Genomic DNA, 14118 nt, shown 5'->3' with positions numbered 1-14118 from the left:
ACAGCGTTATAGCAACTGGCTAGCTATCCACCTATCTATCTATCTATCTATCTATCTATCTATCTATCTATCTATCTATATGGTAATCTATCTATCATTTATCTTTTTCTACCTACCAACCTATATACATATCTACCTACCTACCAACCTTCCAACTTTCTTACATACCTCCAATCTTTTTATCTATCTATCTATCTATCTATCTATCTATCTATCTATCTATCTATGTATCTTTTTCTATCTACCTAACTACCTACCTACCTCCTTCTATCTCTTTTTGCCTTGCCAATACATACACATCCAGGTACATTTTCTAGGGCAGAAGCATCTCTTTGTTTAACAGATAATGAATTCCATGGTCAATTCTGAAATGATTTTCACTATCCACCAGGAAGCCTTCCTTTCCTGAGCAGTGAGAGTCTCCAGAGGTCCTCTCCTGCACTCTTAAGAGCTTAAGTCACAGCTGGTGTAAGTAGACCCATCTAACAACCACCAGGAGAGAAGTCTGGCATTGATTTCCACTTCTGCCTCCCTACCAAGCTTTCTTGAGGCATCTGCTCTGACAGAATCAAGGCAGCTCTTTCTATCCAGGCAGTCCTGCTCTGAGTTCTCAGAGGTGCAAGGCCCACCACCCCAAACAAGGAAGAATCCTGTCACCCTCTATATTATTTATTGCTAAACAATTGTCTCATCCTTTTACCAAGACAGAGAGGTAGCATCAGGAAAAATTTCCCTGTTGTCCACAATAAGTATTTCTACACTTTGTGCCATCCTGTGCTATGGAGTGGTCACACATACCACCTTAAGGTTTTTTATTACATTGAACCTAACCTTCCCAGACCAAGCTGTGCTCAACACCATAAGAAATGATAAATTAATAAATGTATAAATGAATAAATCTTAATATTGATTCAGCCTTCGCCATCAATGTTCAATATCCGTGATCAATACTCTTTTATCTATAGGTTGAGGTTGACCTTTATCATTAATATTACTACTATTATTTATTTTTTTCTGTTTTTTGACTGGAATGATGATTTTTCTTGATCATGGTAATGTTTTGTGAGTCACAGAGGTATGACATCATGAGTATGACATCATCTGTGTGACATCATGGGCATGACATCATGGGTGTTACATTATGGGTATGATATCGTGTATATGACATCATGAGTGTCACAGTGTGACATCATGCATGTGTCATCAAGTGTGTTACATGAGTATGACCTCATGGGTATGAAATCATAGGTGTTATATCATGAGGGTGAAATCACAAGTGTGACATCACGAGTGTGAAATCACAAGTGTGACATTGCAAGTGTGACTTTAAGGGTATGACATCATGAGTTTTATATCATGACTGCTTTAAACATGGCAATAGTTAAAAGAAATTTCAAATTTTCATATTGAAATTAAATGTCTCAAGATGATTACTTGATTTATGATTGTCTAAGATTTCTGTGAATTATTTTACATACTTGTGAATGTTTCCTAAATCATATCATTATTAATAATAACATTATAAAGTTCTTCCAATAAAATCACATTTGCCCAGTAAATTTAAAAATGAAGATAACTGAATAGTATATTTTATAGCATTTGTAACTCAGTAATTAATATTCTTTTCTTAAACTTTTAAAAGTTATTCATTTTCTTTGTCAGAATACAAAGAAATGTTTCATTACAGCACTTTTGTGCATATGCTTTTATTCATATACATATTTATATACGTAAGCTTTTATTGATTTTATTGCACATGTGTAATGGAATTGTCCATTGTTGTCTAGATAATTACCAAGTTTATTCATTTCTATGAACAAGCAACTGGATGCATTGGAAAGACAGAAGACTAAGTCTTGTAGAAGTCCAAATTAGTAACTTTATATATTCAGAATGGGAGAAGCTTAAGACTGGAAGTCAGTTGAACAAATGATGGTTTGAATATTTAATAGGCCCCTGGTGTCCCTTCCTTTCCAGTATTTGACCTGTCTAAATAATCCCCAAGGTGTTTTCCTGCTATTTTTCTTGGCAGACTCTTCTGAGAACAAAAACACATCATATCAGTGAGCCTGCCTTAGTTTTTCCTTAATGCTTGTCATCTTGTAACTCCTCCTAATGTATGTTTCTCTCTCTCATTCTCTCTCTCTCTCTCTCTCTCTCTCTCTCTCTCTCTCTCTCTGGCTCTCTCTATGTTTGTGTGTAATGTGTTTTCATGTATGTAGGTGCACAGATGTATGGGTATATGTGCATATGTGTACATGTGCCTGTATAGATCACATGTTAATGTTAATGTTAATGTTGGGTGTCTTTGATGAGTCATCCACAAACCACTAGCCAGCTTGTCCCTGGGATTCCCAGTCTTCAACTGTCCAGATTATAGGTGAGCAGCCACACTCACTCACCACTGAGTACTGGAGATCTAAATTTTTGTCCTCACATTTGTGTGGCAAGTGCTTTATCCACTCAACTAACTAACCACCTCTATTATTTTTTGAAAAATATTATTAAAAATTGACATTTATGTCCTTTATTTACTTTCTGAAAAGTTTGTTGGTGGCATACATAAAAGCTGTTGAATTTTAAATGTTGATTTTGGATCATTCCACTTTGCTGAAAATGTACATATGTGAGTTTTCTGCTGAAGCATTGTAAGCACACGATCACATTTTCTGTGAATAGGGATCATTTGACTTCTTCCTCTCTTATTTGTATCCCTGGGGGTATGTAAACTAGTTTAGCACTGTGTAAATCACTACATAGGTTTTCAAACATAGACTTATTATATGGCCTAGCTGTCACACTCCTGGACAAATACTCAAAAGACCCTAAGACCTACTACTGACATACATGCAATGCATGTTTATTGCTTCAGTATTCACACTACCAAACAAATGGAACCATTTCTTTCCATTATGAGCTTATTAGAAAAAAATGTAATTCATATATATATATACATACATATATACATACACACACATAAACATACATATATACATATGTAATAGTATTTTAGTCAACTGAAAAGGTAGATGAAATCATGGCATTTGGAGACAATTGGATGGAAGGAGTGATTGTTATGTTAGGTGAAGTAACACAGATTTAGAAATAGGGAATTAACAGATTTACTCTCAAGTGGGTTTGAGGTTATTTTTATATGATTTTATGATGTGTTCCTCATTTTTCAAGGACTTTTACCATGAAGGGGTGTTGAATTATGTCAAATTCTTTCTCAACATGTACTGAAATGACCACGTGGTTCTTGTTTTTCCTGAGTTTGTTTATATAGTGGATTACATAGATGGCTTTCCAAATATTGAGCTACCCCTACATTCCTGGGATAAAGCCTACTTGATCCTGATGGATGATTGTTTTGATGTGCTCTCTTGGGTACGGACTGTGAGAATTTTATTGAGTATTTTTGCATCGATATTCTTAAGAAAGATTGGTCTGATGTTCTCTTCCTTTGTTGTGTCTTTGTGTGGTTTATGTATGAGTGTGATTGTGGCAACATAGATCTAATTGGATAATGTTCCTTTTGTTTCTATTTTGTGGAATACTTTGAAGAGAATTGGTATTAGGTCTTCCTTGAAGGTCTGATAGAATTTTAAACTAAAAGCATCTGATCCTGGGCATTTGGGGCAGGGAGAATTTTAATGACTGCTGCTATTTCTTTAGGGGTTATAAGACAGTTTACATGGCTTATCTGCTCTTGATTTAACTTTCTAACCAGCCTTCAACTCCCCTCTGAAGAGATGGTAGCCTCTCACTTATGCCACAGCCTGACCACTTTTCAGGAGCTCTGCTGTAACCAGGGACAAAGGAATCCTCCCCACCAAAGACAGATCTCTCCGCCTCATAAGAGGCCTGCTCCAACCCATGTCACAGAGCTCTACCTGGATACCAAGAGTGTCAGACTCCAGTCAGAGACACCCATGCACATTGACACCAGAGATAACCAGATGGTGAGAGGGAAGCACAAGAACACAAGCAACAGAAGCCAATGTAACTTGATATCATCAGAACCCAGATCTCCCAACACAGCAAGCCTTGGAGACACTAATACACTTGAAAACCAAGATTTTGATCTATCTACCATACCATTTCATGAAGATGTTAGAGGCCTTTAAGAAGGATGTAAACAACTCACTGAGAGATATACAGGAAAGGGTCTTTTATTTATTAAACAAAGCTCAAGTTCTTATATTCCTGGCAATGATGATGTTTCCTACTCTTTGTGATAAGAGAGAGCAAAGATGAATACTTTGTCTCACTTCATATGTGACAAAATATGGAAATTGATTTTCTCATCTGTTAACAATAATAACCTACATTGTCTGCTTAGAAATACAGCAAAATCACAGTGGGAAGAGAAAATCTTTGTTATCACAACTAATTGCAGTTTTTTTCTTTTTATTTATTTCTTTTTATGTTTTATTTATATTTCAGATGTCATCCCCTTTCTTATTTCCCTCCGTAGAAAACCCCTATCCTATGCCCCCTTTTCTTTTTGTTTTTATACACTTTTAAAATGTTAATCAGAGGCTTTAAAAGTTTGTTAATGCTCAATCAGAAGCATAACCCAATACCCAACCTGGATGTATCAACTCTCTAACTGGTGGAGACACGTGAACATCTGCCTCCATGTCCCCACTCTCTTTCTCTCTCTTTCTCTCTCTCATCACCTAGCTTCACACTTCCTGTTAGAATAAAACTTTTCTCTCAAATGCAATTTAGAGCATACTTATTCCTAACTGTACCAGTGAGGTAGAAGATAGTTCTAATTCCCAGTACATCATTTGGTTGACTAACCAGAACCTCTGTCATCTCTCCTAACTAAAGCACTTAGTTCTGAACCTGGCATCTTTTCTTGGCTTTAGAATGAATATCAGCTGAAAACCATCCACTCATACCTTTTCTCTCAAAGTAAATAGCCAGGATTGGCTATGAGACTATAGGACCACAACTCCATCAGAAATCCAGAATGACTGAGTTAACTGAAATTATGGGAAGCACAAAGCATAGCTTCTCAGACTTTGCCAATTTATAGATACCACTGAACAACTGGGTAGACCCTGTACTACAAAACACTGGAGCATCTGACCTTCAGCCTTCTGGCCCAGGATCATCTGACAGACCTTAGTGGTGCAGAATTATTAAGGGCTGATTACTCTGTCTGGGCAGATATAATCAGTTGACTATTCTGCATGTGTGTCCTTTTCTGGACAGTAATTTGTCTGTAGATGGAAAGAGGCAATTCTTGCCTAGTGGCTCACACTGCACAACTGGAGTAATTTCAAGGATGCTCAATTTTTTCTAAGAATCCACAACAGGAAGCTTTCAGGAGCAGATGGATCTTTATTCAAAATTAACCTAACTATAGAAATGTTTGTAACGTCAATTCTATGGACTTCTGATGTTTTGAAAACCAACTATAAACGTAAGGTAACCTGGACTGTCGACTGTTAACTCCTCTCAGCTTTTTCTAAGTAAAATATTGAAAACACTGTAACAATAAACTCAAAGCCATGAATTTGCTATAGTCCCTTAACTCATAGGCTAACCATACAAAATCATTTATAAAAGTTAAAGAAGAACTGGGTCTAAGCCTTGTATTCCTCAGTGTGTTATACAGACACAATGCCCATGAGAGTATCAATATTCATCTCACATTTGTATCAATAAGAAGCTCATACCAATAAAAACCTTAAATTTGAAATCAAAGTAAATTTTGTACCATTTAAGAAATTATAACTTCATATTGATATTAATTATACAGATTTCTACCAATAGGTTATGGCCATGCAATAAGTTCTAGCTAATCCTCCCTGTTCCAACAAAATTACTACTTGTCCCTAGAAAGACATACCAATATTAACCACCTTAGTCCACATGCCCAGGGAATAGGGGCACTGACTCTTCTTTAACTTCTTCCAGCTGATTATGAGCATTGATATATTAGAAGAGGGGTGGTGGGAAGAGTAAATTGAGAAGCCTCTGATGCTGTGTCTTCAATGCATCCAGATGGAATTCCAGGACATCAGAGGTTTGGGCAGGACTACTAAGCATGCTTGATGAGTAGATACACCAATGTTGTGAATTCTGCAGTATACAATTCTCAGAAAAAGTTTTAGTATCAAGAAAAAATTTTTTCCTAGAGGTTTGAAATTTTTAAAGATGTTGGTTTTAGCAACTTTTCTTTATTTTTCCCTTGTTAAAAATAGTTGTAATATTTTTAGTTCAAATTTTATCCCCTTATCCCATTTCCATCACCACCCAGGAACCCTTTATCCCATCCTCCCTCCCCCCTTGTGCTTCTATGAGGGTATGATTTTCCAGTTTCTATGATGCTGTTTCCAGTAACATAAATTGCCTCCTAAATTTCTAAGTCCTTCCCTTTATGTTATTAAATCTCCTATTCTTTCTTTCCTTTTTTTCTCATTTTTCCCTTTTTAGTCTCTTTTTTTTAAATTGGGTATTATATTTACATTTCAGATTTTATGCCCTTACCCCACTTCCTCCCACCACCCAGAAACCTCCTTTTCTATCCCCATTCCTCATGCTTCTATGAGGCAGTGCCCACACTTATCCCCCCACTACTGCCCCTCCACCCTCAGGTCCACCCCAGTCTGTGTTTGTTTTTTATGGTACAAATAATCTCCTCTCCCACTTATGCCTGACAATTACATCCTCCCCTACATATACTGCTGGAGCCATGGGTCATTCCCTATGTTCTCCCAGGCTGGTGGTTTAGACCCTGGGGGGCTGTGGTTGTTTGCTATTGTTGCTTTCCTCCTGCTCCTGGGGTCACAAACCCTTTCTGCTCTTTCAGTCTTCTCTCTAAGTTCTCCATTGGGAAACCCTTGATCATATCAGTGGTTAGCTGTGAGCATCGTCCTCTGAATGTGTTAGTCTTTGGCAGACCTTTAACTACACAGCTATATCATATTCTTGATAGCATGCACCTCCAGTCATCCACATAAGTGTCTAGCTAAGGTGACAGTACATAGGATGAATACCCAGGTGGAATGGACTCCTGATAGCCCCTCCTCCAGTTTCTGTCCTGTGTTTTGTTTCTATATTTGCTCCCTTGATTTTTATATTTTTTTACTTTTTCTAGGTAGAACTGAGGCATCCCCTCTTGGTCTTACTTCTTCATGTGGTCTGTGGGTTGAATCTTTGCTATTCCAAGCTTTTGGGTGAACATCCACTTAACAGTGAGTAAATACTATGTGTGTTCTTTTGTGATTGGGGTAACTCGCTCAGGATGATAATTTCTAGATACATCCATTTACCTAAAAATTTCTCTAATTCATTATTTTTAATAGCTGAGTATTACTCCATTGTGTTGATGTACAGCATTTTTTGGATCCATTCCTCTGTTAAGGAACATTTTGGTTATTTCCAGCTTCTGGCTATTATAAATATGGCTGCTATGAACCTAGTGGAGCATATGTCCTTATTATATGTTGGAGCATATTCTGGGTATATGCCCTGGAGTGGTATAACTGGATCCTCAGGTCCAGTTTTCTGAAGAATTACCAAACTTATTTCCATAGTGTTTGGGCCAGCTTGCAATCCCACCTACAATGGAGGAGTGTTCTTCTTTCTCTGCATCCTTGCCATCATCTATGTGAGTTTTTGATCTTTGCCATTCTGACTGGTGTGAGGTGGTATCTCAGGGTTGTTTTGATTTTCATTTCACAGATGACTAAGGATGTTGATCATTTTCTAAGGTGCTTCTCAGCCATTCGAGTTTCCTCTGTTGAGAATTCTTTGTTTAGCTCTGTATCCCATTTTTCAATAGGGTTTTATGGTTGTCTGGAGTCCAATTTCTTGAGTTCTTTGTATATCTTGAATATTATCTCTCTATCAAATGTAGTATTGGTTAAGATCTTTTCCCAATCTGTTGGTTGCCATTCCTTCCTATTGACAATATCCTTTGCCTTACAAGAAGCTATGCAATTTTATGAGGCCCAATTTACCAATTCTAGATCCTGGAGCATAAGCCATTGGTGTTCTGTTCAGGAACTTTTCCCCTGTGCTTAGGTATTTGAGGGTCTTTCCTACCTTCTCTTATATTACTTTCAGTGTGTCTGCTTTTAAGTGAAGACCATTTATCCACTTAGATTTGAGCTTCCTACAAATTCAAAGGAAATATGAATGAATTGACTTGGATCCTTCTACATGTTGACCTCCACTTGAACCAGCACCATTTGCTGAAGATGCTGTCCTTTTTCCACTGGATGATTTTAGCTCCTTTGTCAAAGATCAAGTGACCATAGGTATATGGACTCATTTCTGGATCTTCAATTCTATTCCATTGATCTTCTTGACTGTCTCTGTACCAATACCATTCAGATTTTATTACTATTGCCCTGTAGAATACTTTGAGGTCAGTGTTGGTGATTCCTCCAAAAGTTCTTTTGTTGTTGAGAATAGTTCTCACTATCCTGGGTTTTTTGTTGTTCCAAATAAATTTGTGAATTGCTTTTTCTACCTCTATGATGAACTGATTTGAAATTTTGATGGGGATTGCATTGCATCTATAGATGGTTTCTGGCAAGATGGCCATTTTTACTAAATTAATCCTGCCAATCCAGGAGTATGGGAGATCTTTCCATCTTCTGAGATCTTCTTGTATTTCTTTTTTCAGAGACTTGAAGTTCTTGTCATACAGATCTTTCACTTGCTTGGTTATATTCACTCCAAGATATTTTATATCATTTGTAACTATTGTAAAGGATGTCATTTCCCTAATTTAATTATCAGCCTGTTTACATTTTGAGTACAGGAAGGCTACTGATATATTTGAGTTGATTTTATATCCAGCCACTGTGCTGAAATTGTTTATCAGGTTTAGGAGTTCTCTGGTGGAAGTTTTAGGGTCACTTTATACTACCATATCTTCTGCAAATAGTGAAAATTTACTATTTGTCAAAATGTCTTCCTTTCCTATTTGTATCCCTTTGACTTCCTTTTGTTGTCTACTCACTCTAGCTATAAATTCCTGTACTACATTGAACATGTAGGGTGAGAGTGAGCAGCCTTGTCTAGTCCCTGATCTTAGTGGGATTGCTTCAAGTTTCTCTCCATTTAGTTTGATGTTGGCTGCTGGCTTGCTGTGTATTGCTTTTACAATATTTACATATGGACCTTGAATTTCTAATCTTTCCAAGACTTTTAACATGAAGAGTTGTTCAATTTTGTCAAATGCTTTCTCAGCATCTAGTGAGATGATCATGTGTTTTTTTTCATTGAGATTATTTATGTAGTGGATTACATTGACGGATTTCTGAATATTGAACCATTCCTGCATTCCTGGGATAAAGCCTACTTGATCATGATGGATGATTGCTTTGATGTGTTGTTGGATTCAGTTTGTGAGAATTTTATTCAGTGTTTTTGCATCAATATTCTTAAGAGAGATTGGAGTATAGTTCTCTTTCTTTGCTGAGTCTTTGTGAGGCTTAGGTAAGAACATAACTGTAGCTTCACAGAATGAATTTGGTATTGTTCCTTCTATTTCTAGTCTGTGGAATAGTTTGAAGAGAATTGGTATTAGGTCTTCCTGGAAGGTCTGATAGAATTCTGTGCTAAAACCACCTGGCCCCTGACTTTTTTTTTTTCTGGGAAGATATTAAATGACTTCTTCTATTTCTTTAGATTTTATGTGACTGATTAGATGGCTTATCTGCTCCTCATTTAACATTGATACCTGGTATCTATCTAGAAAATTGTCCATTTAATCCAGATTTTCCAATTTTGTTGAGTATAGTAGGATTTTTGTAGTAGGATCTGATGATTTTTCTTTTAATTTCCTCTGTTTCTGTTGATATGTCTCCCTTTTCAGTTCAGATTTTATTAATTTGAGTACTGCCTTTGTGCCCTTTTGTTAGTCTGGGTAAGGGTATGTCTATCTTGTTGATTTTCTTAAAGAACCATCTCCTGGTTTTGTTGATATTTTGTATAGTTCTTTATGTTTCAACTTGGTTGATTTCAGCCCTGAGTTTGATTATTTCCTGCCATCTACTCCCCTTGGGTATATTACCGTCTTTTTGTTCTAATGCTTTCAGGTGTGCTGTCAAGTTATTAAATGTATGCTCTTTCCATTTTCTTTTTGTGGGCACTTAGAGCTATGGTTTTTCTATTAGTACTGCTTTATGGAGTCCCACAACTTTTCATATGATGCGTATTCATTTTCAATTAAATCTAAAAAGTCTTTAATTTCTTTATTTCTTCCTTTACCAAGTTATCACTGAAAAGAGCATTGTTCGGTTTCTAAGTGTATGTGGGCTTTCCATTATTTTTGTCCATGTCAAAGACGAGTTTTAGTCCATGGTGGTCTGATAGGGTACAATGGATTATTTCAATCTTTTTGTATCTGTTGAGGCCTATTTTGTGACCAATTACATGGTCTATTTTGGAAAAGGTACTATAAGGTGTGGAGAAAAGGGTATAATCTTTTGTTTTAGGATGAAATGTTCTGTAGCTGTAAATTAAGTCCAATTGGTTCATAACTTCTGTTAGTTTCATTGTGTCCTACTTTAGTTTTTGTTGCAAAGATCTGTCCATAGCTGAGAGTAGAGTGTTGAAATCTCCCATTATTATTGTGTGAGGTGCAATGCATGCTTTAACGTTTAGTAAAGTTTCTTTTATGTATATGGGTGCCCTTCTATTTGGAGCAAAGGTGTTCCAAATAACAAGTTCCTTTTGGTACCTTTTTCCTTTGATGAATATAAAGTGTCCCTCTTTATCTTTTTTGATTACTTTTGGTTAAGAAACAATTTTATTTGATATTAGAATTGCTACTCCAGTTTGTTTCTTGGGGCCATTTGTTTGGAAGATTGTTTTCCAACTTTTATTCTGAGATAGTGTCTGTCTTTTATACAAAGGTGCATTTTCTGTATGCAGCAAAATGTTGGGTCCTGATTATGTATCCAGTCTGATAGTCTATTTCTTTTTATTGGAGAATTGAGTCCATTCATATTAAGAAAAAAATGAATGTTTTGTTATTTTTGTTATTGGCAGTATATAGCTACCTTCTTTTAGAGTTCTTGGAAAATTAATTTCTTGCTTATTCTACATTGTAGTTTCCCTCCTTGTGTTGGAGTTTTCCACCAATTATCCTTTGAAGTGCTGGAGTTGTGGTGAGATATTGTGTAAATTTGGATTTGTCATGGAATATTTAGGTTTCTCCATCAATATCGATTGAGAGTTTTGCTGGGTCTAGTAGTCTGGGCTGGCATTTGTGTTCTCTTAGGGCCTGTATGATATCAGTCCAGGATCTTCTGTCTTTTATAGTCTCTGGCGAGATTTCTGTTAAAGTTCTTATAGGTCTTCCTTTATATGTTACTTTGCCTTTTTTCCCTTACTGCTTTTAGTATCTTCTCTTTGTTTTGTATATTTGATGTTTTGATTATTATGTGATGGGAGGTGTTTCTTTTTTTTGTCTAGTCTATTTGGGGTTCTGTAGGCTTCTTGTATATTTCAGGACATCTCTTTCTTTAGGTTAGGGAAGTTTTCCTCTATAATTTTGTTGATGATATTTACTGAACCTTTAAGTTGGGAGACTTCACCTTCATCTATACCTATTATCCTTAGGTTTGGTCTTCACATTGTGTCCTGGATTTGCTGGATGTTTTGTGTTAGGAGCTTTTTACATTTCACACTTACTTAGACCCTTGTTTCTATGTTTTCCATGGTATCTTCTGCACATGAAATTCTCTCTTCTATCTCTTGTATTCTGTTGGTAATGATAGCATCTATGACTCCTAATCTTTTTCCTAGGTTTTCTATCTCCAGGGTCTTCTCCCTTTGAGATCTGTTTATTGTTTCTATTTCCATTTTTAGGTCCTGGAAAGTTTTGTGTAATTCCTTAATTTGTTTGGTTGTGTTTTCTCAAATTTCTTTAAGAGCTTCTACCTGTTTACCTGCGTTCTCAAATTCTTTGAGAGTGTTGTTTATATCCCTTTTAAAGTCCTCTATCATCATCATGAGAAGTGATATTTAATTCTGAGTCCTGCTTTTCTGGTATGACGTGGTGTTCAGGACTTGCTAGGGTGGGGGAACTGGGTTCTGGTGATGCCAAGTCACTTTGGTTTTTGTTGTTTACATTCCTGCGCTTGCCTTTCCCCATTTGGATAGCTGTAGTGCTACTCGCACACACTTGTTCTGACTGGAGTCTGCCTTTCCATTTATCTTGGTTGTGTCAGAATCCCTTTGGGTCCGGATGGCTCTGTGATCATGAGCTCCAGCTGCTCTGGGTACAGTGGCTCCTCTAGGATAGTTCAGGATATGGTGTCTCCAGGGAAGTAGACCTGCTAGGTATTTGCTGCTCTGAATGTGATTGCTCCTATAGGATACTTCAGAATATGGTTTTCCCTGCTCTGCAGCACTGTGGGCCATGTCCTCTGTATAATGCCTGTAGCTCTGTGGTTTTTGGCATCTCTTGGGTACCTCTGCATCTCTGCGGTCTGTGACCTATAACCTCCCTAGGGTGCCTCTAGACTCAGTTTCCAGAGGGGAGCAGATGTTCTGGAAGACTGTATCCAGGCCAGGGGCGGAAAGTGAGTGTCTCTCTGCAGGGGCAGGGTCTGGATGCCAGGTGTGCTCTTGGGTCTCCCTACTGCCAGTTGTGCTTCTAAGGCCTAGGGCAGTGTGTGGGTTCTCCTATCTGCTGCTCTGCTGTCCATGAGCTCCCTAGGGTGCCTCCAGACCCAGTTTCTACAGGGGAGGAGATCGGCTGGGAGACAGCTCTAGCCACCAGTATCTGGGCCAGGGGCAGAAACTAATTGCAGGTTTTGTTCATCCAATTAATTCTGCTTTGTAACTCTCTTTACCAGCAATATATTGACTATTAGGATTTAAATTTCTTACACTAGCTTCTTGCTCCTGTTTGCTGTTCAGCTGTAATTATCTGCCATTATTTTATTTATACAAACAACTGGCTCAGAATTTTCCTCTGGGTTAATGGAACATATAGTGCTACCTTTCCCCCAACACAAAACATTTTTGTATCAAATTAAATGCTGATGCCTTGCATGATTGCTTTCTAAAGAGAATAGAGCTTAGTGTGTTGGGGCCTGCCAGGAATTATTGCAGTCTGTAATCTTTGCACTAAGGTGGCTAAAGGAAGGTCACAATAGTACAGGGCTAGCCAAGTCTAGATAGGGAAACATTGACCTTATGTTTTTCAAGCCAGAAGTGGTGGCATATATCTCTGACTACACTACTTGGGCACATTTCTGACAGTTCAAGGCCAGCATGGTCTATAAACTGTTTCAAAATACATAATCTATACAGATAGATAGATAGATAGATAGATAGATAGATAGATAGATAGATTCAACAGAATGTTATAAATTGACAAGGGGGCATGCTAAAAGCAAATATCTGTGTGTCTTCTGGTTGTAATTTTATAGAAAAGAAACAATATTTTAAATCTATAACATAATAATACTCTGGAACAGCCACTGGGGATGGAAGTCCTGGCTGTAAAGCTCACATATCATGCATTGTCTTATTAAAAACCCAGAGATCTTGTAAGAGTCTCCTTTGCCTGACAATGTCTTAATGACAAACGCAAGAGTATTTCATGGACTCTTAAATCCTTCAATATATCCTAATTGCAGCTGTTGTTCTACTAGTCGTTCTATAGCCTGTACTTCTTCCTGAGTTAGAAGCCACTGATTCTCACAAACAGGCTTATCATTGATCCATAAAATTTTATCTGCATATAATTCTTCAGCAGCCCCTATAAAAATGCTGATCATTCTAATTTTCATCTGTGATTAATTTTACTTTCATTTCCCCTAAGAGATCTCTTTCCTATTGGGAGAATGGCAAAGAGGAAATAATGTAGGGTTGAAAAGTACCCACTGTGCCTTCACATTTCCATGTCAGGACTTTTGAACTTTGAACTAGGTTGGAAGCTAGCCCCAGTCTCACCAGAGTAGAGGTGGTATGAAGTGTTGGTCATGTCCCAGGCCAGTCCTTTCCTGCCATGCAAGACTTATCTGCTCCTGTGTCCAATATTCCTTGGATACTTTTTTCTTCTACTTGTATAATATTTAAGGGTCTTTGTCTAGTAATTTCCAGAGTCCAAGCAACCACTACTGT

This window comes from Arvicanthis niloticus (genome assembly GCF_011762505.2).
Source record: "Arvicanthis niloticus isolate mArvNil1 chromosome Y unlocalized genomic scaffold, mArvNil1.pat.X SUPER_Y_unloc_10, whole genome shotgun sequence".
Classification (NCBI taxonomy): domain Eukaryota; kingdom Metazoa; phylum Chordata; class Mammalia; order Rodentia; family Muridae; genus Arvicanthis; species Arvicanthis niloticus.
This window is presented reverse-complemented; position numbering follows the sequence as displayed.